General features: G+C 43.0%; 1 protein-coding gene across 1 annotated transcript in view; it reads left to right on the top strand.

Moving 5' to 3' along the window:
* Positions 1–924: 924 nt before the first annotated feature.
* Positions 925–26,824, top strand: part of LOC122800495 (kinesin-like protein KIF20A) — a 448,801-nt gene continuing 422,901 nt past the window's right edge. The window contains exon 1 of the mRNA XM_044069933.1: positions 925–1,087. The gene's annotated coding sequence lies outside the window, so the exon portion shown is untranslated. The remainder of the gene's footprint in view (positions 1,088–26,824) is intronic.

The following is a 26,824-nucleotide window of genomic DNA, read 5'->3' as shown; positions in this document are numbered from 1 at the left end:
GCACTCTACAATTTTTCATGCATCTAGTGAGAACGAGATACATGCCAAGAAGTGCAATATTATATTCTGTAACGGGGCTAACCAAGACGAAGTAGAACGGAACAATAACTTCCTGGTTTTAGATTAACTGCCTCTTATGATTAATTGCGAAGCATACAATTTTTATGACAATCGCTAGATTCTAAATAGAGAAGACGGAACCATGGAAGCAAGTCCCTGATCCCAGACTCGCTGAAGAGTGTGGTGTAATCGTGTAATTTATACAATATATGGAATAATTTACGGTTTTCTGAAGGAGCTGATGTTGTATATTTCTTGGGATTTGCTTCAGTCTTTTTTTTCTCCGTGCACTGGAATGTAACGGTTATTTGTTCTGTTCAGCCAATATATTTATTTTAACAGCCATTCAAAAGACAAGGAAACTACTTCATTGTTTGCATTTAATTGCTTACAAAAAGTGGATATACACAATTTTCAGAAAGTTATTTTTCAGTACGGTGATGCATACAATACACTGAACAATAACTTCGTAAATTGTAGGAGAGACATTAGAATAGTTAATACGGTCTTTTGTATAACAATGCTATAAATTACTCTTACGTAGTTTTAAAAGATGTTGTAAAATTACTACCCTTTGCAGTTAAGAAGTCGGTTGTTAAGTAATAGCCTTCAAAAGCAATAAATGCCCTTACACGTACAATACTACTACAACATCGTTTATATTCTTTAAGTGTGATCATACCAGGGTTACAACCGCTTTAAATAAAAACTCATACACTCCCTAGTACTCAACACAATCTCAGTAAATTGCTGTCCTACCCAACGGGTGTTCGAATTAAATGTGATCAGAGACTGGCAAAGTCTCTCATTTTGTCCCTGATTGGTAAAGGGCCTGATGGGCGGGGTCCGTACAGATTGAGATGATTATTAGCCTATGATTGGCGAAGCGCAAAGTTTGAATGTATGTTGGTGAAGATTAGAATCGGAAAACTGAAAGGTATTGGGCGCGGGATAAAGTTAGAAGTTCTTCCAAATGGCATAATTAAACGGCAATTTAAGTGGAGAAAGGAGGAATAAACAGCGTTAGGTAAATGTTTCCTTTTATACTTTAGTATTTGACGTGTCTTTTTCTATGCAATGTGTTTGCTTGTCAATTGATACGTATACAGTCTTTTTACGAGTATTCAGTATTTGCTTATATAATTTTTGTTTTTAAATAAATCCAGTTACTTAAATTGCTTTGGCTGAAAACCAATGTGTTGAATTACACTATGTCTGGCGTCTTAACAATGATATTGTGAGGCAGGGGTGATTGAGTTTAGTTAGGGTTTGTTACAAAGTTGCTGTGAAGCGTTAACGTTCTTAAACCTTTTAACATGTGCAAAGTAGCTGCTTTGACTTTTGAAGCAGCTTACTAGCGTGTGCTCGTCACCTGGTTGTTAGTGTCTGTCTGGTTTATGTGGATCTTCAGTATGGACCACGTATAATTTTCAAACGTATATTGTTATCGTTGCATTTTTTTTTTTTTTGTTTAGCGAAGTGGTATTAACGCTAAATATTTGTAATAAATGTTAAAAAAGCTTCGCATTTTTGCTGAGTTACTGGGAATCCACGTAAGGAGAGAAAGTGAAGAGGTATTTTTGACACTGGAGACGGAAGGGTATTTTGACGAAAGAAACTGTTAAACCACGGAAGCGTAGAAGCAAATCCCGCAGATAAGAGGAGGCCCTACTTTTTGAATACTAAACTCGTTACGGCCCACTGCGAATTGAGTATTCACTGACTGTTCATTATAACAGTACAGGAGTACAGTATTCTTGCTCTTTTGGTGTATGCTTCATAAAATGTGTGGCTTTCTGGCAAATCACCGGGGAATGAATGAATATGCATTTACATATGTACCGCTCAAACTTCATTAAGCGCAGAAATGGGCGTGGTCTAATTGACACTCCTAGTGGTTGTGATGCAGTATACCGGTGATGCATGGCTGTGACCTCACGCATCTATTGATTGATTGACACTTAGTGAAGTCACTCTCTGGAATTTCGTAACTGGGGTTGTTTGTCTGTGTTCATTTGTACACGGTATCGCCCTACACAAAGCGTGTAGCTAGTTTAGTGAATTTAGGTTATCCCACAGACAGTCTACTGCCTTTGCTGACTGATAGAATTAAAACTGAAGGAAGACTAGGCAATGTATGAGAGAAAAGCTGTTTGTAAAATATTTTGTGTATAATAATTAGCATTTTGTGAGTAATGAGATGTCCATTGAAATAGAGGGACATTTCACCAGAGATGCACAAACCCAACTCCATAGTATATTCTCATATGTCCGAGTCTCTTAATTGAAGTTGTTTTGTTTGTTTTACATTCCAGCCATTTATTTTACATTAGGTGGAGGGGGCATTTCATATTCCTTTAATAACACATTTTGCATACGTGAGGTTGCAAGCATCGGCTCTACCGGTGCCACAGCACAATGAACACAGACACTGTTGAATAGGCTGCAGCCGCAATCTTTCTGCACTGTACATATCTTCATAGCTCTCAGCCTTCCATATCTGAGCATTTCTCCCCGGGCCTCCGCTGAAAACAGGCTCTGTGGAACCTAGTCGGACATCCCCGGTCAACAAATGATAAATAAATAAATAATGTGGAACAAATGGGCAAAATGTGGAACATGTACTAATGGCTTCCTAACAACTTCAGCTAGGAAGGTCATAGGATGGTTAAAATATGCTGGTTTTACTTGTAAAGAAGATCTTTTAATGAAGTAATATGATTTATTTCTATTTACCATGGATTTCACTTAAAAATTCCCAACACTGAATGTGTTACAGACCCTTTCAATGTGGAGCTTTGTGGAACTTCGAGGAACATGAACTTTTTAAGAGCCCAAATGGGGTACACTTGAGAGGCATGCATATCTTTGGCAAATGTCCTGAATTTTCCATTATGGTTATAGTAATTTTATTCATAATGTCGTGTTTTGTGTTACTTCATAAAAAGGTATTAACTTTGTGAAACCGACCCTTTCAAAGCAGGAGCTGCCGCTTTCAAAAAAAATCGCTTCACACACAACAGCAGTTTCAAGATCGGAAAGTGAAGCGCTTCACGGCTAGCAGCTCTGCAAGGATTCTGAGAAGCATCCGCCACAGAAATCACAAGAGTAACAAGCCAAACACATGAAGTAAAATTCTGAGCATTGTCAGATATCTGTACAGTTGTGAAAGATAATTGCTTTTCACACCAGCATTCAAGGTACTCCAGCACCCTCGTGGTCTGCACTCTTGTGGGAGGAGAGGCTGGACTCTGCTCTTCTGAGCTGGGAATTTCTGGTTAAATGCTTATAGTGCCTGCATATTTGAACTGCTTCTTACTGAACTTGGTACACCTTGTTTGCTGTAGCATAGACTAGATCCAGGCCTACTGATTCTAGCTTTGTTTGTATAACTTGAGCACTAATCCAGGCATTCTTTAAAGTATTCAATTGTATTTATTACTGCTTGGTAGTAACTTGATTAAAGTGTAGCTATCATTCTAAGTCTTTTGGAGTAAGCACTTGGGCTTCAGACCAGTTGTTTTTACATTGGGAAGGTTTGTGACCTGCACTGTGGTGGCAGGACAAGTAGCTTACATCCTAAGTTGGAAACTGCTGATTGAGGGCACAGTGTCTGTTATTCTAAAAGTGTATTAGTTCTGGTTTAAGCACTTGGGCTTCAGGCCAGTTATTTTACATTAAGAAGGTCTGTGGTCTGCACTCTTGTGGGAGGAGAGGCTGGACTCCGCCCTTCAGAGCTGGGAATTTCTGGTTAAAGGCTTACTTATTTTATTATTTATTTTATTTTATATTTGTTAACCGGGCTAGTCTAGCTGGATACATATCCTTTTTCAGTAGAGGCCCGAGGAGAAAAGCTCCAACATAAGGTAAATCACAAGTTGAAAAAAAAGTTATAAAAAATACAGGTTATAAAAAATACAAGTTATAAAAAAAGTATAAAAAAGTTGACGTGTTACATTTACAAGATTAGTAAAAAATACATTTTACATAGAAGTACTATGAGACAAAGATCGATCGGCAGGTAATACATAGCAGAGATATGTTATATACTAATAGTATATATACGAGTTCAAGAGTCACCCGCTTATATTTGGGGTATAGAGGATTTTCAAGATCAGTAAATGGGAACAAGAATTAAGGGGACAGGGGTCTGGATGGATTTGATAAGAAAGTTTGATATGTTAGGTTAGTCAGGTTCAGGACATGGGCATAGCCATTGTGTCTTGAGAGATTCTTTCAGGTTGCTTTTGAACTGGTTGTGAGAGGTTGTATTTCTAAGGTAGTTTGGGAGGGAGTTCCATGGCTTGCCAATGGAGTTGGCAAAGAGGGCATCACCGCCAGAATTGTTAGCTTTAATGGTTAGGATCTGGGTGCTGTTGGATGATCGGAGACTATTTAGGTTAGTGTATGGGATCAGTATGCTAGACAGAGAGGGGGTTCTATCTGGTTGATTAATTATTTTACATGCTTCAGTGAGTTGGTTGAGTTTGAGAAGGTTGGGCAGTTCCAACCAGCCAAGTTGCCTCAGGTTATGACAGTGGTGGGTGCGATATGGAGAACCTGTTATAAATCTAGCAATGTGGTTATAGGCCAGAGAGAGCATGTTTAGTTCACGTTTATTGAGGAAAGAAAGGACTGGGGAGGCATAGAGGAGGGTAGAGAGGAGATGTGTGCGGGCGATGGTTAGTTTGGCAGTAGGAGTTAAAAAGTTATTTATTCTGTACATGGATCCAAGTTTTTTGTTAACAGATTTTACGGTTTGGGTAATGTGTATTGTCAAATTTGAGCTTATGATCAATAGTTACTCCTAGTAATTTGGTACTGGTGACAGGGGTTATGATAGTCCCATTATTGGATTTAACATGGAAGGTAGTATCATTATTTGGGAGTTCTTTTCCTAGGGTAGAGAAGACGTTGGGGAAAAATAGTAGTAATTTGGTTTTGGTTGGGTTGAGTAGGAGTTTGAGGTCGGTGAACCATTTTTCTACTAGAGAAAAACAGAGTTGAGTGGTGGTTTGGAGATTGAGGAGGGAGACATCTGAGCAGATTAGGGTGGAGTAGTCAGCGTATTGGATGCAGGTGGATTGAGGGATAACTGAGTGAAGGTCATTAATGAAGATGGAAAATAGAATTGGACCCAATATTGAGCCCGGAGGGACACCTATGGTATTGGGAAGCAGGCCTGATAGTCTATTTTGCCACAGGACAGCCTGTTGCCTACCAGTTAGGTAAGCTTTGAACCAGGTTAGTGCTGGGGTGTCCAGATGTAGGGTTTCAAGGGTGGACAGAAGGAGCTGGTGATTGACCATATCGAAAGCGTTTGACAGGTCAAGGAAGAGGGCGGAGGATAGAAGTTTGCTATTGCGATTGTTATTAATGGAGTCGACAAAGGAAAGGAGGGCAGTGGTTGTACTATGGTGGGGGCGAAAGCCGTGCTGGGTGTTGGATAGGAGATGATTGCAAGTTAGGTAGTGAAGAAGTTGTTTGTGGATACATCTTTCCATAATTTTCGCTATTGGGGACAGTATAGCTATTGGTCTATAGTTTGATATTTCTGTGGAGGTGCCTCCTTTGTGAAGCGGGATGATGTAGGAAATCTTCCAAATAGTGGGGATAGTAGCTTCAGTAATAGTTCTATTGATAAGGATGGATATAGGGTATGCAATAACATCCGACGCAATTTGTAAGAATTCTGCTGGGAGGTGATCAGCTGCTAGGGTGGTTGGTTTTAGCTTTTTTAAGAGAGTACTTATGTATGATGTGGAGACCGGCTTAAAAGTGAAAGGGGTAGGGGCCTCAACATGGTGCCTGCATATTTGAACTGTTTCTTACCGAAATTGGTACACCTTGTTTGCTGTAGCATAGACTAGATCCAGGCCTGCTGAATCTAGCTTTGTTTGTATGCTTATTTCCCTGAAACGCTAATTCCACCTAAAACGTGGCTCTTCAGCGCTTCTGTGGATCCCTAGTGATCTGCATTGCTTACTGTACTTATTTCCTTGTTTCACTTGAAAGAAAGTTACTGTTTGTCGTTTTTGCATTTAAGTTACCTGGCACTTGCTCACTAAAGCAATTATATAAGTCAGCACTAAAAAATTAAAAGCACTACACCCTCTCAAACTCCCCTTGAGTACCTTGTTTCCCATTGGCCCTTTTTTCAATTATAAAGGAATTCCCAATACTGTTCTAGCATGTCCAAAGGTCAGTTGTCAATCTCCTCTCTGGTCCAGCTGGTGAATCTGGGAATCTTGAGGCAATGTTACAACTGCCTCATGTACACAGGCAACCCTCTCCTCCCAACAAATTCCAACACATGTGAGAGATGCAACCGTATAGTCAAACTGGAGGCTAAGCCTTCTCAACTCAGTACTGGTGTAACCAGTCAGGAGGAGAAGGAAGCCACACTCGCTACAATTTCAGTTTCACATAGACCTACCATGACAGCAAACCAAACGCACAAAAACATACTCGGAGGCTCTAAATAAAAATCTGCCTAAGCAGCAGAGACCTCCAAAGCAGACACCCAAACAACCGCTACCCCAAAACATGTGCAACACACAGCTCACAAAGCCAGTGTGCCGAACAGTTACAGCCCTTAAGGCTAAGCAACACACCTGATACACTTGTAATAGGTGACTCTATCATCAGGCACACTGATGTCCCGCTCACTAGGCTGAATAAGGAGAAGGTCACTGTGAGCTGCCTGTCGGGTGCTAGGATCCGCCACATGACACAAGCACTCGGGTCACTCCAAGGCAAGTACAAATATGACTCTTATCATTGTCCATGCTGGTGTGAATGACCTGAGACGTACCTCCCTGGACTACATGAAAAGAGACATAGAGGAGCTCTCTGAGCATGTAGCCCAGGCCAGTATGACCCTGACCTTGAGTAGCATCTTACCCTCATCAAGATGCCACAATATGAAGACAAGATGATCAATTTCAACAATTGGCTTAAGTATTGATGTCATTCAAAGGGGATCCAATGTCAGCCTGGGATGATATGCTCGACAAGCCACGATGCTTCGCTAGGGACAGCTTGCACCTGTCACCCCTGGGCTTTCGGATATTGGCAAAGGCTCTTGCTACCCCCATAGTGTATTTTTTAGGCAAGGCTCAAAAGACCAACCCACCTCCATAGGTATCACAAGGGATAAGAAACTAAGAGTAATGCTACTCAACGCCAGAATTCTAAACCTCAAGATGCATGCACTCAAAACTCTCCTTAGCATGGAGAACATCGATATCTGTGCAGTAACAGAAACCTGGTTCAAGGCTCCCGAGAGCACCCCAGCACTACCGGGTTATACCTCATACCATGCTTTTCGGCCCCAAAACTTGGACCGAACCACAAAAGGAGGGGGGGGTACCAATATTTGTCAAAGATATCCACACCTCCAGGTTGGTGGCACAGCACGAAGCATCAGAGACTATCCATGTCTAACAGTGGGTAAAACTGCCTTCCAGTTTATAGCCTGCTATAGACCACCCTCCCAAACCCAGGAACCCCACACGGCCTTCCTGAGAACACTGGAAAATATGAAGGTCTCTCCAAACGCCATTATATTGGGCGACTTCAACTACCCAAACATAGACTGGGAGCATTACTCTAGCGCCCAACACCCTAGCCCAAAGGTTCCTAGAATTTATAAACTCAAATGCTATGGAACAACTTGTTACCACTCCCACAAGAGGGGAAAACATACTGGACCTGATCATCACCAACATGGGGACTCTATGCTCCAGACCAGAAGTGTATCTCTCACTGGTAAGATCAGACCATAAACTAATCTCACTGGATATTCACATCCCGACCCCACCCCCTGCCCAGAAAACCACAGTGAAAAACTTCTCTAAAGCAAATTTCACACTCCTCAAAACTGAGGTGGAATCCTTCAAAGCCCCCGGGCCTGTGGAAAATATGGCCCAGACTGCAGAATCCTTTATAAACGTATTCTATGAACACCTTCAGGAATGCATGGATCATGCCATCCCAAATAAAACCAAGACCCAATCCTGCAAAGGCAGATGTCCTGTCTGATGGACCCCGGCCATAAACAAACTATACAATAGAAGGAGGAAGCTACTACATGATAGCACAAAATCCCAAAAAGGGAAGGCACCTCTGATCAGTACTAGCAAAAAACTACGGGCACTCATAAAAGCCTTCGATACAATACCCCACTCGGGCATTATAGATGAGCTTACCAGCTTAAATATAAACCCCTATGTCACTAGATGGGTTGCAAACTGGCTCAAAGACAGAACCCATATGGTTAGAATTGCTGGCGTCATGTCAGACTCCAAACCAGTTACAAGTGGCGTCCCACAAGGCTCTGTCCTGGGACCACTCTTGTTCGGTATATATTTCTCTGAGGTACAGGTCAACACGGAAGGACTGTGGCTGACCAAGTTCGCAGATGACTGCAAACTTGGCGCCATAATCGACTCTCCAGCTGACGCAAGCATCCTCCAAAAGGGCCTCATAGAAACGGACAACTGGTGCCAGAGCCATGGCCTCAAGCTAAACACCAAAAAGTGTATAGTCTTCCCCTTTGGCAAAAACAAAGTGCCCACAAATTACCACATAGGTGATAATCCATTAAGTACAGAACAGTAACTGGGGACCTAAGTTGATAGCAGTCTCTCATTTGACAACCACGTGGTCAAAGTGGTTAGAAAAACATTTTTATAGCCCACCTAATCATGAAGGGATTCACATCTAGATCATGGGAGGTCATCGTGCCTCTTTACTCATCCGTCATCAGGCCCATAATTGAGTACAATGGCCCTTTTGTGATCTACCTTAATAGACACCTGCAGCAACTGGAAAGACCCCAAAAGTACCTCACCAAGAGGATCAAAGGGCTCAAACAGATGCCATATGCTGCCCGGTTAAAAAACTCCAGCTCTACTTAGTGGCATACCGCCCGCTCAGAGGCGATCTGTGCCTGACATATAAAGCCATGTCCAACCCGGAATTAATGGACATGCTGCACCTCAGAAAATCCAAATCCCATCGAGCTACGCGCTCGAGACTTTAACCTCAGCACTGAAATAAATAGGACATGCTGGAGGGACAGATGCATAACCCAGAGGCTCCCTTCACTCTGGAATAAAATCCCAGTTCAGGTTAGGCAGAGTCCCTCATTTCCTCTCTTCAAGAGGAATCTTGATGAGTGATCGTAGGTTTACCCCGGGTATCACTTCTGTGTCACTGTTAAGACAGGCACAGCATACTAACCTCGAAAAGGGGCATAGCAAAATTAATTTAAAATGGGTGGTGAAAGCCAAACTCACTCTGGCTAGGCTTATAAATGCCCTAGGGCAGATAGCCTAGTATGAACCTATGAACCATGTGAAGATTTCAACCACTACCATTACAAATGTGTTGCCCCGATAACGTAAAAGTACCAAATATTTATGAGCTGCGGTAGCGTTGTCGCCTCACCGTAAGAAGTTGTCTGGTTCGATTCTTGGCTAAAGTGTCTTCTGTGTGGAGACGTGCGTGAATGGGTGTACCTTCGTTGAAAGTTGTGCGTCAGGCCTGGCAAGTCGGTATGTAAAAATCTACTGCCAATCATTAGCGGACCGGAGTTCCGCTGTGGCGACCCATAACCGGGAAAAGCCGAAAGATACAACAGCCAAATATTTATATGCTTAATGGAATAAAATTTATGGAAAATGGGTTATGTCATCTACTACAGGCTGGACATAAGTGAGATTACATTTTACCTTCTCAGGTGGTATGTAATGTTACTTGCTTTCTGCTCTGGAGAGGCGGCATCCTATGAAGTTATTTTAAAATGTTAAATAGTGGGGATCAATAATCTTATTAGATGGTATGCAATTGGCATCATCTTTTATAACAATAGCACCCTCTACAATCTTTCTGTGCAGTTCGTCATTTAGTAGCTTTTTTCAAAAGAATGTGATGGACAGTGAGAATAACTTTAGGAAACTAGGGGTTGCCACAGCGGAACTCCAGTCAGCTAATGATTGGCAGTGGATTTTTACGGTGCAGAGTCGCCAGCCCGACGCCCAACCTTCAAGGAAGGCACACCTATTCATGCACCTACCTGAATGTCTCTAAACATCATATGACCGTGGGGAGGACCTGCAAACTCCACACAGAAGGTGCTCTAGCCGGGAATCTAACGGGAGAACCTCTTGCAGTGAGACAACAATGCTAACCGCTGCACCACCGCGGTCAGAATAATTTTAAGTTACTGCAGAGAGAAAAAAAATAACGTAAAAAAACACCGTCCATGTTATGATGCCATGAAAGACAGTGAAGAAATACTTTGAAAAATTATGTTTAGAATTAGTGACTTGGTTACGTTTCTCACAAATCTTCAATTACTTCATTACATTTTCCACTACAGTACAATACTGAATTTACACTGAAATTTGTCTCTTGCCTGGATTGCTGTAATGACTTGCGTGATAGTATCCCACTCAGCAATTTAAAAAAAAAAAACCTCTGTCAAACATTTCACTTAAAAGCAGAATGTAAATCAGATGAGTCAGGCCGGTTGATATACATCCGTACCTAAACTTTCGTACAACAAAGGTTGTTGATTAAAGTGGATTTTAGAAGTAGCATAATGAGGTGGGTACCTGCCTAGAGCCCTGTGCCTGTGGGCCCCATCCATGTTGTCAGACTCCCATCACTATGGCACCTGGAGTCCAGTGTGGGAGCAAGTCTATTAGCTAGTCATTGTACTTCTGAAACATCATTGTTTTCCGATTTAATGTTCTTGACTTTAAGGGTATCTGTTCATATATCCTGTTTTAAAAGCCAATAAAAAAAATATTTTTCGTTTATTCAGCAGAGTGATCTGGATAATGATCTGGCTAGGGCAATAAATTGGCTTGGCTAGCTCCATCTGATAACTTGCCATTAAGATCAATGGGAATACAATGAAGGTCCCTCAAGGATCCATTTTGGCCCTCTGTTGTCAATGTAATCATTGATGATCTCTACCTAGTCTCTAAACAAGCCACTGTCAATCTCGCCTTCATTCTTGCTGGATGGGTTCAGAGCCGAACCTCGGCTGCGACTCTGCCGAATACTAAAGCTCGAGAGCTATTTTTACCGGCTTGAGGCTATCCTATGTCCCATAATGCTAGACGAAATATACCCAGATCTCGTTTGCCAATTGGCTACGAGGTTGCGTTTTTCACCGGCTCCAGGTCGTATATTTTTATTAACTTTTGAGGTAGTTTTAAGGCAGTTTTTCATCCTTTTTTTGTTCCTTTAGTATCAGTGTAGTTAGCGACTAGTCTTTCTTCCCTTTTTTAGTTGCTAATCCCCCTTTTTCCCCACCCTTAAGGTGGTTGGGCCTCTGACCCTCCCCTTGTAGTACAGTTTTCCCCTGTGTGTGTGTGTGTGTGTGTGTGTGGAATTCTGTCCTTTTTACTTAGTGGTAGTTCCCTCTTTTATAGTAAAATTTCATAGTTTTTAGTGTATTGTGTGTTTTTGTACAGTATGTCCAAGGATACTAAGGTATCGGGTTTCAAGAAGTGTGACTCGTGCTGTCAGAAGATGTCTCTGACAGTCACACTTCTTGTGTGGATTGTTTGGGCCCTCTGCACCTGCAGGACTCTTGTTTCATCTGCCATGCTTTTAGCCAGAGTCCTGCAGGAGCGCAGAAACAAACTTATACTTAGAGGCTTGTTAAAGCTTGAAGATTCCCCGGCTAAGACTATGTCTGGGAAACCTTCAAAGCCCGCCAAATTGTCGGCTTCATGTTCGGAGCCGGCGCCGAGCGGTGCTCTTGCTGCCTCGTTTGTTCTGGCCGGAACAGAGGCATCTAGACCTCAGTCAGCTCCGACTTTAGTGTTGGGGCCGTCTCCGAGCAGAAAGCGCTCTAGGTCTCCGTCTCTTGAGTCGGTTAGATCGGCTCTGAAGTCTCCACTGTTGTCGGAGCGGAGCCATAGATCTCATTCCTCTAGGTCTTCCAGGCTATCTGACCATGACCTCAAGAGGGTAGTCAGCCGGCTTATAAAGTCGTAGGCACTGGCCCAGTTGCTACATAGCCCGTCTCAACAGGGGCTATCCCTACACCCGTTCAAGTTCCTCCTCCGACTACCCTGCTGAGTTCGGAGCCGGAGGTCATTGAGGTGAGTACTGTGGGGGTGTCGGAACCGATCCCGTCCTTGGAGGGATCCGGGCGCTGAGACTCCCTTGTTGGCTCAGAGGGGGCAAGTGGCATCGGACCCTTGTCCGACCCCGCTCTCCCTCTTGGAGCTTCGGCGCAGGTGAGTTCGGCCCCGACATCTGCCTCGGAGCCGTCCCTCTCGGTGCCGGGGGGAGTTCTCATTTCCTCTGAGTTGGGTCCTTCTTCCCTGCCTGACAGGGGCGCCTTTGAGGTGATGAGGAGCGTGCTGGCTCCTATACCGGCATCACGATCGGCCTCCTCGGCCCCTCTCTCCACGGTGCCTGCTTTGGCACCTGCCTACCCTCCTGACCCTAACCGAGGAGAACCGACGCTCCAGGCTGCCCCATTGGGCCTTTCTTCCTCTTCCGAGGCCTCCCCTGACCCTGCGGGGGATCCCCCTCGGAAGAGGACATGTAAGAGGAAACATGTTGACTCTCCTGAGTCAGTGACATCTGACACCGACCTGGATGATACGGAGGGGTCCCCCTCTGAGGATGTCTCCTTCTCTGACATTTTAGAGATCCTCAAACAGAGGGGGAACTGGTTTGCCCTTAACCCATCCGAGGACGAGTCGGTGTACCTGGATACCTTCGGTTCTCGTCCTTCCACCTCCTGGGTGCCCCCGCCTTTCGACCCACTTATGGAAGTAGTGGCTCGGAAGGCGTGGACTGCTCCGGATACTATGGAACCAACTCCCTGGAGGCCCACAATTTATTACTGCTCCCACAGATAAGCAGTTTCTTTCCAAGGGTGTCCCCTTGGATGCCATGGTGGTGGCGGCAGCCACTAAGAAAGGAGTTGGCTGACCCTTCAGTACCTGTCCATCCTCCTAATAAGGAATCCAGGACGATGGATAGGTACGGCAAGCGGATGTTTTCCTCAGCGACCTTTGCTATGCGGTCGTTGATGCCATTGCACCCGACTTCAGAGGGATCCTCTCAAGGAACTGGGTGAAACATTGCAGGACTCAACAGCTGTGGGGTCTCGGGAAAAGATAGACTCCCAGCTAGGGACCCTGAACTCGATCGTCAACTCTTCCATGCGGCTCATCTCTTATGCAGCCAATGGAGCGAGTAGAGCCGCAGGTACGGGTGTTGCTCTAAGGAGACACGTCTGGATGCGGCTTTGCAATTTCGCTGACCCCTTCATGGCGTCATTCACTAACACCCCCTTTGATGGTTCTGCTCTTCTTGGACCTCAAGTGAAGGACACCTTAACCATGTGCGAACAACAAGGCTAGACTCTCTGCTGTGGGAGTCCGTTTTTCTGCCCCTTCTAGACTGTATCCTAAGGGTCAAAAGGGCGGGAAGATGTGGTTCCGCAAACCTCGGGGAGTTCTGCCGGACGCACATGGTGAGCTTCCCTCTAGAGGCAGAGGAGGGAACAATAACAGATGCTGCCCTAGGGGCAGGGGGGTCCGCAGAATCAGGGTAGCAGAGAATCTTTTTTCTGAAAAAACCCTTTCAGCACCCCTGAGGAGCTGCCCGACTGTCCACCTTTGGAGGCAGTCGGGGGAAGACTTTTGCTGTACCCAGAAGCCTAAGTTCTTCCTTACGCAGGACCGATGGGTACGGTCGATCATATTGGAGGGCTACAAAATCCCATTTTATCCACACCCCACATCAACCAAAAGGGCCTCTTCCAGACGTTCCACCCGGTCTGAGAGAGCAAGCAGCACTAGAAATTTCAAAGCTGCTTTTAAAAAGAGCCATCCAACCAGTCCCGGCAGACCAACAAGGATCTGGAATCTACTCCAAATTATTTTTGGTACCAAAAAAGACAGGGGACTGGAGACCTATTTTGGATCTCAGCAGACTGAACAAATCGGTTCAAAGAACGAAATTCCGGATGGTCACGCTACAGTCCATTCTTCCCTTTCTGGGTCAGGACAATTGGATGTGCTCTATAGACCTTCAGAATGCGTACTACCATATCAAAATGAACAGGCGCTACAGGAGGTTTCTCCGCTTCCGGCTGGGAGCCAGTCACTACCATTTCAGAGCCCTGCCCTTTGGCCTCACCACAGCCCCCAGGGTGTTCACCAAATGCATGGCAGTGCTTGCGGCTCACTTGAGACGTCTCTGATTCCAGGTGTTTCCATATTTAGACGACTGGCTCCTTACTGCCACCACCAGGCATCAGCTTCAAGCCAGGGATTACGCTGTACAAACCTGCAAAGTGCTAGGCATCTCTCTAAATTTCAAACAATCTGCCTTATCAGCATATTACCTTCATAGGTGCCATGTTAAATACGGCAGAGTTGTCAGCAAAACTTCCTACGCAAAGAGTATACGACATTCGCAGGCATGTTCAGGTCCTGCTGCTACAAGAGGACAGGGTCCAAGCCAGGTTTGTACTCAAAACGCTTGGGCTGATGGCTGCAACAATCGCCTTGCTCCCACTAGCTCATTTTCATATGCGGATTCTACAGTGGATACTTTTTTCCCAATGGTCCTTTCAGCAGCTTCCCATGTCACACAAGATTCTCCTCACTCAGTCTTGTAAACGACACCTATCGTGGTGGATGGATTCACCCCAGGTGCTTCAAGGCAGACCGGTTGTTCTCCCCCCTCCGCTTGCCACAGTGACAACTGACACCTCCTTGATCGGGTGGGGGGGGGGGCATTTTCAGGGCAGGACAGTCCAGGGCACATGGCAACCATTCGAGTACCACTTGCACATCAGTGTCCTGGAGATGACAGCGGTGCTGTTGGCGTTGCAGGCTCTCCAGAACTCTCTTCCCACTGGAACAGTTGCAATACAGACAGACACTATGTCTTTAGTCTGGTACATCAACAAACAGGGCGGAACCAGGTCCTACCCTCTTTGTCGGGAAGCGCTCAGACTTTGGCCATGGACGATCTCTTCCCAGCAGTTTCTGGTAGCAAAACACATTCCCGGGAAGTCCAATGTCATAGCAGACAGGCTGAGCAGGGACATTTTCATGCCCTACGAGTGGTCTCTCAACCAACTAGTAGTGTACCAAATCTTCAGAAAGTGGGGTCAGCCTTGCTGCGACCTTTTCGCAACCCCTCAAAACGGCAAGTGTCAAGACTTCTTCACCCTCTTCCCTCTTCCGGGCCTCTCTCCCAGAGATGCTCTAGTCCACGTTTGGCCCAGGGGTCTCCTTTATGCTTTCTCCCCCTTTCCCTTAATCACTCTGTTAGTCCAGAAAGCAACTGCCTTGAGATCCAGGATGATCCTCATTGCCCCTTACTGGTCCCGACAAGTCTGGTTTCCATTCCTACAACGTCATCTACTGCAGCAGCCCTGGCATCTGGACCCTGTGCCAGACCTTCTGACCCATCAATCGGGCAGGCTGCACCAATCCCTGTCATTTCTCAACCTCACAGCTTGGTTGCTACACTTCCAACCCTAGCCAGACTTCCCTTAATCTCTCCGTCAGTACGTCAGATTATCCTTGCCTCTCACAAATCTAACACCAGAAGAACGTACACAAGTAAATGGAAACGTTTCTCTATTTGGGCAGAAAAGAGCCAAGTCTATCCCTTTACTGCCCCTATCCAAACGGTTCTAGATTTTCTAGCGGAACTCTTTCAAAAAGGTTCCTCTTCAGCCACTATCCAAGTCCAGTTGGCGGCTATTGCAAATTTCCATGTTTGCTTGTCGGAGTCTAGTATTATGTCCCACAAGCTCTGCAAAGCTTTTCTGAAGGGTACCCTATTACTTAGGCCCCCAGTCAGACCCTCCTCCACCGTGGGATCTAGATTTGGTACTGTCGTCTTTAATTTTACCTCCTTTTGAGCCTGCTGCCTCCTGCTTGTTAAAACTGCTCTCGTGGAAAACACTTTTCTTGGTAGCTATTACCTCAGCCAGAAGGGTTTCGGAACTACAAGCACTTTCTGTGCGCCCCCCTTATCTCAGAGTCGCTCTTGGGACAAATCCATCCTTTTTACCTAAGGTACTGTCAGAAAAAAAATCTGAATCGGACTATTGATCTCCCAGTTTTCTTCCCAAATTACACTGATAGAGCTGAGAGAAAATTACATTGTGTGGATGCCCATAGGCAACTACGTTTCTATCTGGATAGAACCAAGCCAATGAGAAAATCAGAGCAACTCTTCTTGTCTTGCGCTGAAGGGAAGCAGGGCCTTCCGGTTTCTAAAATGATTTTATCAAGATGGTTGACCTCTCTCTTATCTCTTTAATCTATCAATTGAGGCATAAGGAGCTCCCTACCAAGCCTAGAGCTCATTCAACTAGAGCATTAGCGTCCTCGGTCGCTGTTCAGGCCAGATTACCCATGGACTCTATTTGTGCAGCGGCCACATGGGCCTCTCCTCATACCTTCATCTCTCATTACAAACTGGATGTTGCCTCCGGAAATAGGGCTGATTTTGGTTCCACTGTACTCAAGAGTCTGTTCCATGGAGCCACCCGGGACTAAGGTGCTAGGGACGCTGTCCCATCCAGCAAGAATGAAGGCGAGATTGACAACTTAACATTAAGAAGTTATGTACTTACCATAACGTTCCATGTTAGTTGTCTTCTTCTCGCCGCCTTTCTTGTGTCCCACCCTCCATCCCCCCTAGCCTGGAAAGACCCAGAGTATTGGGTGAGTTTTTTCCCTGTCACCAGGATTATCCCTTTAGCTAGAGCTCTTCCCCTTTGGTAGCCCTGGTGACAAACAGGCTGTAGGGTCTATAGTGCTACATAGCTCAATTTTATCTTATTCTAGTGGTGGGACTTATCTGTCCATAGTGTTAGCTATCAAATGAGATCTGGGTATATTTCGCCTAGCATTATGCGACATAGGATAGCCTCAAGCCGGTAAAAATAGCTCTCAATCTTTAGTATTCAGCCGAGTTGGAGCCGAGGTTCGGCTCTGAACCCATCCAGCAAGAAAGAAGAGAGAAGAAGACAACTAACATGGAACGTTATGGTAAGTACATAACTTCTTATTCTTCACCATGGAGGCCTGGCTGATATAATGCTGCTCCATTTTTTATAAACTGATACTAGTTGACTGAAAACACTCAAACTGTATATGTAAATAATTTCAAAAATCACTTCCTTTATCCACATCAACATAGAAATAGCAATTGAAACTAAGCTTCTAGGAGTCACTATCAACTACATTTTAAATTTTGGTCATCTCTTAAAACAAGCAGGAAAAAAAACACAAAGCTCGATACTGTCTATAAAGTTAAACAATGCCTCTTGGATAATGCCAGAATAAGCATTGTTCAGTTCATTCTCATCCTTACACTACTCTACGCTGCTCCAGTCTTGATTAATCTACAAGTTGCTCAACTCTCACTTTTTGAACCTGTCGTCACTACAGGGCACATCACTCTCTGGCTTTAAAAGAACTTCAGTGGCTACAGTGAAGGCATTACCTTAAGACTTTCCCAACTAGTCACTTCCCACAAACTCCTCTATTATACAGACAAATGCCCCTTTTTTTAATAAAGATGTTTTTGTTTAGCATGTATGACATAGGCACTTTTGACATTTTTTAAATGAAAAACCACATTAAAGGAAAATGCTGCCATCTCCTACTATTTAACTCGATCCTTGGGTTTCTTTACTCCCTACAATATGGCTCCAGTATTGTGTAGGTACCAACATTCGCTTGTATTTCTTAAAACTTTTATGTGCTTGCATTGGAATCAAAGAAATGGAAACCCCATCTTATCACATACTTTGCAGAGGAATTTGTCTTTCCCTGCATGACGCATCATAGATGCGGTTAAATCTGTAGTTTACCATGTCATGTACTGCTGGCTATCTTAGGCAGTTAATCCTGCCAGTGTCAGGAACACAGCAGATGATATAAAAAAAAGTTGTGGAACTGTTTTTATTGTGGAGAAGAGGAGAACTTGACACTTTCCTTTCATAGCAGAACAAAGCAATTCGATCAGTTGGGTTTAAAGGCAGTTGTTGCCTCTTCTATCAAATTCACACTGCATTGACATGCTAAACTTTTAAATGTTGGTTATTTATAATAGTTTATATGTTGAGAGAATGTAGATGTATCAAAGGTTTCTGTGACTTTTAGCGAAAAGTTATAAAAGTATGTTTTTCTTGTAAAATCTCAACACATGTACCGTTTTTAAGACCCCCCCCCCATAGGGTTGCCATTTGTCTCTTTCTGCAGTTCTGTCCTATCGGCGAAATGCACGGATGTCATAAAAAGGTCTTTCATGCTTTTTGTGAAATCCTCCCAGAGGGGGATGTGTATCTGGTACATACAGATCCAAGGTAAGAGATTCCCACCGACTGAGTCGGTTCTTGTATTGTTAAGAGTACATGACCATTGTGTAGTTACAAAGGAAATGTGACCATTAATGGCAACCATAATATACAGTTGAATTTTCTGATTTACATTTACTATATGCTCTTGCATTAAAAATATTAAAGGGCCATTACAGGAAAAATTATTTAAAAAGATATACTTTTTTAACTTTTCCTTGTGTCTGAATCATTGCAAACCTGTATGTATCAGGTAGAAGTAGTGAATTTTATTCTGTTTGTACTCATGACTGCCCTCCCGGGGGCAGACATCCAGATGAGTTAATTTTGTTCTAAAGAAGAATCCTCTCCATAATATACTGCAAGTCCACTTTATGAGATTACAGTGCCCATAGCTGGACTGATTTATTATTAAGTTCCATTCACTTAGCTTCTCATCTCCGTTCTTCCATTCTATCTTTCAGAGGCCTCCATAAAAGTATAATTCACCGTTCTGCAGTGCCTTTAAAATGTGTTTGCTGCTGATGCTACACATTTTGTGAAAAAGGCTTCCCAAACTAGCGGCTCTTTGCTGAGATAACGGCCTTTTTTTAGACATTTAACTTTGCTCTGCTTTAGTTCCTTTTACAGTTACTCCTCCATATTCAACCCCCTGCTAGCAAGAGTATCACATTTCCCACCCTGCAAGGTTCAGCTATTTAGTCAGCTTTGCATGACAATACACACATTTGCTTGCAGTCTGTCTGGTGTGTCAGTAAAAGTGTTCCCTCCTCTCCCTCCTTACTTCTATCATCTGAATAGCACTTTTACAGTAAATCATGTTACAAAAATGCTTTTTAGCAATCCTTTATATAAAGGTGTTAAGTATTTCTCTAAACATGCCTGTAATATACACAAATTGCAATTCATCTCTGCCACTGACAGATGGCCTTTGTCTGCAAGAAAATACTCAATTCATAAAGAATCAGTATTTGCCTTGCATAAAATTTGTCTTCTGCCTTGTTACCCTTTATGCATACCACTGATGTCTTCTTATATTTGTGTGTACTAATTCTATTGTCTGCACATATTCATTGCTGTTGTATATTTTTTTATTCAAATAAATGTTTTCCTTCATACTATGCAGTGCCTACTCTTACTGTTGTGAACAGTGTGCATACTGTTCTTGTGGAAAACAGACTGGCTGAAGAATAAATTCTTCTTACTTCGAATAAATTAAATAAACGTAAAATACAGGCATCCAAGTCAAGTAACATCCAAATCAAGTAAGCACTTTCGTTTGGTGGTTGCCAAACTTTTTCAGATGGTTTGAAAAAGTTTGGCAACTGCCAAACGAAAGTGCTTACTTGATTTGGATGTTACTTGACTTGGATGCCTGTATTTTACGTTTATTTAATTTATTCGAAGTAAGAAGAATTTATTCTTCAGCCAGTCTGTGTTTTCCACATTTTCGTTTGTCTGGGTTTATTGGTTTCGTTGGTGCTCTTATTGTATACTGTTCTTCCTTAATGTCAAGATTGTTGTTCATTGCAAGCGGCCAGTACAAGTTTCTCTATTCGCGGATATCTGAAATTTCATACATTTCCTCAAGATGCTAGATAAACCGGACTACTTCCAACTATGTTTTACTACAGTCATTTTTTTTATGTAACTGATGCAGTTCAATAAACATATGAATATACTTCTTAAAGCAGGGATCAAGCATGAACAGCCATTTGGCTATGAACATCAAAGAAGTAAATGTGATAGACAGCACTTAGTAGGATTGTACATAAACATCAACTCTTTATTGTTGACCGGGTTTGTCCAACTGGGATTTTGTCCCATTTTCAGTGGAGACCTGAGGAGAAAAGCTCCAGGTAGTACAATAAAAAAAAAAACACTACAGTAGTATACAAGCACAGCAAACAATAGAAATAAAACTAGTCATTACAGTAGTAAAACAACATTAACAATAGTTAAATGACAGCACAAGGTGTTTTAATGCTATGTAACTGTACTAGTGGGGATAGAGTTCAGAAGTACGACGAGGATAGCTGGAGTGATTCCAATGTGGGGGGAGGAGAGAATTATGTAGTGTCATAGCAGGGGCAAATTCTGGAATTGAGTAAATGAGTCTTTAGTTTTCTTTTAAATAGTGGGGTGTGAGAGATTGAGCGAATGACAAGGGGTAGTTTGTTCCAGGCTTGGGCCACAAGAGTGTTTGTAGAGTAGCTTACCTATTGACTTATTTGGGTGGTAAATATCAAGCAGTTGTTGATTAGAGGTGCTGAGGGGTCGAGATGGGGTGTAGACAGAGACTAGGAGAGATGGGGATGGACAGTAGGATGGTTTAAAGAGCATAGAGTGCAATATGTGAAATTGATAGAGATTTAGTAGTTGTGGGAGTTCTAGCCATTGTAGAGACTTCAAAGCAATACAGTGGTGTGTGTTTGGGGAGTTGGTGATGAATCTGGCTATTTTGTGGTAGGATTGTTGGTGTTTATTCATGGTAGTTTTTTTGACATTTGTGAGAACTGGAGCAGCATAGAGGAGTGAGGGGAAGAGGAGGAGTGCTTGTCCTAGGGTGAGTCTAGCTTCGGGACTGAGATTTTTTGTTTTGGTATAATAGACCTAATTTCTGATGTGTTTTCTTTATACATTGCTGTATGTGTTGATTTGAATTTTAATTCGTCGTCGATAATGACTCCAAGGAGTTTTGTGTGGGTGTCATGTAGGCTAGCTGTGTTATTGCAAGACTTATGACAAAGGAGGATTTATGATTAAGAGAGTGGGGTACCACAAGAATGGGCTATGGCTTCAGAAAAAAACAAGGGTGCAAAGGTCAAACTTTAGGTGTTAGCTGTTTTGTAACAAAGTACAGGCAAGCCAGCTAATGTACAAACTGTCCATGGCGCTTAAAGACAAAGATTCTTACAACTTCTATAAAGTTAAAAGCAAGAACAATCATTTAGATAAGACACCTTTCAGTTATCTTAGCCTCTACAAATGCATAACTTGTGAAGCCCAATGAATAACGGTGGCTTTGCCTTTCAGTACAGCAAGGGGCACGCTCAGCTAACGGATATGAAGCAGATATCACCACTCCTCAGTAACTTCAATGCACTGTTCAGTACCAGAAGATGCAGGTGGTGTGAAGCATATGCATGGGAACCCTAACTCAGACAATGGCTTATCACTTTCACATGGAATCCTAACAATAGCATCAGATGAGGCTAGATAAGTACCACATAGGAAACCAGTTTTTAAACTGAAGATACTCGTTAAAATTCACATGGTACCTGTGTTACTAAACTGTTAAATCTCAACATGGACTGGACCAACCAGATAGTAGCAAAAAAATTTACATCCATATTTGTGCAATTTCTGCTCCACTGTACCATCTATCAGTTACTGGTTTTCTTAAATGTGTACCATACAGACTGCTTTTGCTAGTCGCATCAAAAAAGGCATGTCAGCAAATGAAAGGCATGCATAATTGGTGATAATGACTCTTGTTCATGGCATATTGTGGCATTTATATAAAACTGTGAATTATACTACAGTAAGTGGAATAGTCCGCTCCCTGCAGTAGATTGTACAGCAGTATCATTCTGGCTTCCTGGTACAGTTAAAAACACTATGTTATCCAGCTGATATGCACACTTGGTGAGACTCGTCTTCCAGAAATTGCATACACTGATATGTCAGAACATGTTTGATAAAGTGAAGCCACTGCTGTGTGTTCAGGCATTCTGATCAACTTTAATGCATAGCTGACCATATAAAGAACCACTGGGACCCCCTTTCTGCAACACTATTGTAGGACCATTAATTTCAGGTTAACAAGTTTGCAGCAAGATTTCTAATATCTACTGACAATCGGGTGAGTACTATTGGGCCAAGTGTAATGATCTCTGCTACTCTAATAGTGTCTACTATTCACCTCCCATTTTCTACTTCTCTGTTCAACATAAATTTTCTAGAAATTGCCTCCTTTTAGACATTACCATGCTTTCTGCTTGTTTGGATGGGAACAAAGATAAGAGTGTGTTTTAAATATGAATTGTACTGCTTGCTCCTTTTACTTTTCATCCACTAACAAAAAATATACTTTAAGCTTTGAGTCTACTCCACAAAATGTGTATGTGACTTATTGATTGTATGCCTGCCATGAAGGTTAGCAACCATGGGTTAAAATAGCTACTGGCCAGCCATCCTCTAGTTGTCCAGCACTAGTTACCCTGGATAGCTCTGTCCAGTGAAAGCTGGAGAGAAGCCAATAAACCTGCTAAACATGAACTAAGAATTGTTACACAATGTTGGTTCACTCGCAGGATGCAGCTTGGAAGTGGATGACCTGATGATAAGGTGGTGGCTGGTCATCTCTTCTATTTAGAAGACACGATGGAAGGGCAGTGCAGCCAAGCTGCTTTGCTTTGGGTACAGAGTCTACTACTCGGGAGGTAGTTAGGCCAGAAATGGTGGTGTAATGTTGGTGAGAGAAAGTCATCGGAAGGCAGTGGGCGACCACCTCAGAATTAGTGACGGACTCATGGCAATCGCACTCTAGTGTAATGATAGGCAATTCTCATAACCTCAGCCTATGAGCCACAGTGGGGTTGTGATACTTATCAGAGAAGTTAATTCAGACAGCAGTTGCAGGACCTACTTTAGAAAGTAGGACAACATGCATTAATGTTGATTTAATGGGTGACTTCAATGCATATATTAGGACAGACATAACAGGAGAAGAGGACTGCTTGGGTCCACATGGGTGGGTCAGCAGGAATAAGGGAGAAGCCATCTGAGAACTCTGGTAAATGGCTTGATAGGAGCAAACATCTTTTAGATGGAGACTGTCACAAGTTCACATGCAAGAGTGGCCAGTATGCAACTCGTGTAGACTTCCCCTAGTAAGGAAAGAGTGCAAGGGTATAGTCAAGGATTTCAAAGCTATCTTCAGCGAACTAGTCTGCCCACAGCATAAACCACCTGTTGCCACACTCTGCTGCAAGCAGTGTTTAGAGAGGGCTCTAAGGTCACAGACAAGGCTTAAGACCTGGAAGTTGACTGTAGTAAAGTTACAACAGTTCAAGGATGTACTCATGGCTCCAGCACACGAAGCTGAGGAGAAAATAGGTGCATTTGAAGAACAGCAGCACATCAAAACTACACGTGTGAGGAGTCGTGCACTGATGTGGCTGAGTTTGGGCTGTGGAATGCATCAGTCAGGAAGTCTGCCAAAGAAAGAAGGAAAAATGGGAGGCAAGTAGTAATCCTTCCTAGTCCGTTTCCTAACAAATAAGGAAAGAAGGGAGTTGCAAAAGTGAAGACAAGGGCACTGGAGGCACTGTAATAGCTTCATGAAAGGGACTTCGTAGGTGCCGCAAAGAAATTACATCAGTTTGCAAGGCAAAGACAGACACAGAAAGATAAAGACAGACTGCATTTATAAAATGAAGACTGCATCATCTGGCTCACTAGTCCACATGACATCAAAATCAGATGGAAAGAGTATTTCCATCAGTTTCTGAAATAAGTTCACTTCAGAGAAGAAGCTGTACACCCCCAGAAATAGCCTAGCATGAGAGGCAAAGAGTGGCCCACCATAGAAGTAAGAAGACCACTAAGGAAAATAGAAGTTGTGGAAAGCAGCAGCTTCAGATGAGGTTGCAGCAGATATGATAATGTTGGGTGAAACGGTAGAAATCGTATCCCTGTGGAGAGAAAGGTGCATCCTACATGGATGGAGAATAAGCATACTAGTGCTGCTGTACAACAAATGGGCCATCCACAACAGAGTGGTATAGAGACAATCTCCTGTCACAGTGCATGGCAGTTATCAAGAGGGTCATTGAAAAATGTATATAAACACACATCTATCCTATATCTATCTATCTATGTATTTTACACACGTCTCAAGGCCATTTTGCACAGGAACATCACACTTGGTTCAAGTTTGGGTATAATACTACTATGTAACACTGAGAAGGGCCATCACTTCATCAAAAGAAAGGATGCAAAATTTTGGTTTTAAATGACTTTGGTGTAACTTCAAAATACAGTCAAGCCATGGAATGTGCAAACTGCCCTTGGCGACAGCACTGCATAAAGACAGAACATAGCACATTCTCTAATGTTAGATGGATCAGTTATGGAGATGACACTCTTCCTATGTCTTAGGATCTACAAGTGGCTAACTTGTGAATCCAGATGAATAGCAAAGAAAAGACCGAGTCTCATAAGAGGAAGGGACAAGCTGAGCTAACTGATATCCTGCTGAGGAGATGAATTCACTATGCAGACATCACGACTCCTCAGTCCTATATGCAATTGCCTGTTCAGCCACAAAAGATGGAGGTGTTATGTATATTCATGAGAACTGTCAGACAGCTGAGCATATTCACGGGAATCCAACAATAGCATGATCAGATGAGGCATCCGAAGTAACCCTGGGGATGCACATTAATATTCAAAGCATGCTTGATTCCCAATACAGTCTATCTTCCACTTGTGTCGATAACGGCCAGCTTTTCCACATGCACACTTGAGTCCTTATCAACATCTTGTTAGATAATGACATCTTGCAGTTTAACAAAATTGAATTAATAAGCATCACAGCTGAGATCGGTACTATCAGTTGATGTTTTCTTAAAATGTGAACCATACCCCTTTCTTCCCCATTTGAGTTAGTGGGTAAGCGTTTGTGATATGACAGGCTCTTGCAGTGGGTCAAGTGGTTCAAGAGTAAAGGTCCAAAACTAATCTCCAGGCAGTTTATCTTTTTGGCATCAGATGAGGTATGAGAAGTACCACAGAGGAAACCAGTTTTTAAAAATGAAGATAAACAATAATATTCACAGGGTGCTTGTCACAGAACAGTTGCATGCAAGCATAGACAAAACACCAGAAAGTAGCTCAAAGCAAATATACATCCACATTTGTGCAATCTCTATTCCACTGGCAAAGAAAAAATAGGCACATACAGCACAGGGAGATGTGAGGCTTTATCAACATCTTGTTGCAAGAAGAAATCCTTGCAGTTTAACATAAAATAATTAATACAGAGCAGTTGCTAACAGTACCACATTGTACCATCTAACGATTAATTACTGGTTTTCTTACATGTGTACCATACAGACTGCTTATGCAAGTCACACCAAAAAAAGCACATCACCAAATGGAAGGCAGACATTATGGGTGACACTAACTCTTGTTCACAGCATATTGTGATATTTATATACAACTGTGAAATATACTAAAGTACAGTCATCAAAATACTCCACTCCCTGCAACAGACTACACTGCAGTATCATTCTGGCTTCACCAGGTATGCACATGTAATGAGAAATTTATTTTCCAGAAGCTGAATACACTGACATACATGACTTATCAGGAACGTGTTAGAAAAAGTATAACAAGGTATGAGGCACCACTTTCTTCTGCAATAACACTGTAGGACCATCAATTTACAAGGAGCAACCTTGCAACAGGATCTCTAATCACTACTGACAACTGGCCAAGAACTGGGATAAATTATATGACCTGAGGTCATGTGTCTAGTATTCACAGCACATTTTCAACTTCTCCCTCACTATATATTTTTCAAAAAAATCCTTCCTTTTGATATCACCATGCTTTCCCCCCTTTTTTTTTCCTGTGGAAACCAAGATTAGAATGTGGTGAATAGGAATTCTACTGCTCACTCCTATTACTTTTTATCTAATTACAAAAATTAAGATCATGGTATGGTTTGAATCCACTCCACAAAGCATGTATGTACCTCCTATTGGCTCTGTGCCTGCCATAAAGTTCAGCAGCCCTGGGTCAATAAGTTACTGGCCGGCCTGTGTCTAGTTTCCCAGACTGCGTTACATGGAATAGCTCTGAGCAAAAGCTGGGTGTAAAACCAATGAACCTGCCAAACATTAACTGAGAATTGCTACACAGTGTAGGTTCACTGACAGGACACAGCTTGGAAGTGGATGACATGATGGTAAGGAGGAAGCTGGGCATCCTATGTATCCATGAGACGAGATGAAAGGTCAGTGCAGCAAAGTCATTTGGCTTGGGATCCAGAGTCTTCTCAGGAGGAAGACCGATTAGAAATAGTGTGGGAATTGTAGTGAGGGAAAGGCTTCAAAAGGCGGTGAGGGACGTCAACAAAATTAGTGCCAGACTCATGGCAATCTGACTAATGATAGGGCAGTATTCATAATCTCGGCCTGTGCCCCACAGCAGGGTTGTGATAGTGAGGAAAGGAGTGCATTGAAACAGCAGTTGCAGGATCTACTAGTTAAAGCATCACAACATGAATTGGTGTTGATAATGGGTGACTTGAATGCACATATCAGGGCAGACAGAACAGGATATGAGGACTGCCTGGCCCCCATGTGGGTG

This window comes from Protopterus annectens, chromosome 4.part0 (genome assembly GCF_019279795.1).
Source record: "Protopterus annectens isolate FY-2018-M chromosome 4.part0, PAN1.0, whole genome shotgun sequence".
Lineage (NCBI taxonomy): Eukaryota > Metazoa > Chordata > Ceratodontiformes > Protopteridae > Protopterus > Protopterus annectens.
The sequence above is the reverse complement of the archived record's forward strand: the minus strand, read 5'-3'. Positions and strand labels throughout refer to the sequence as shown.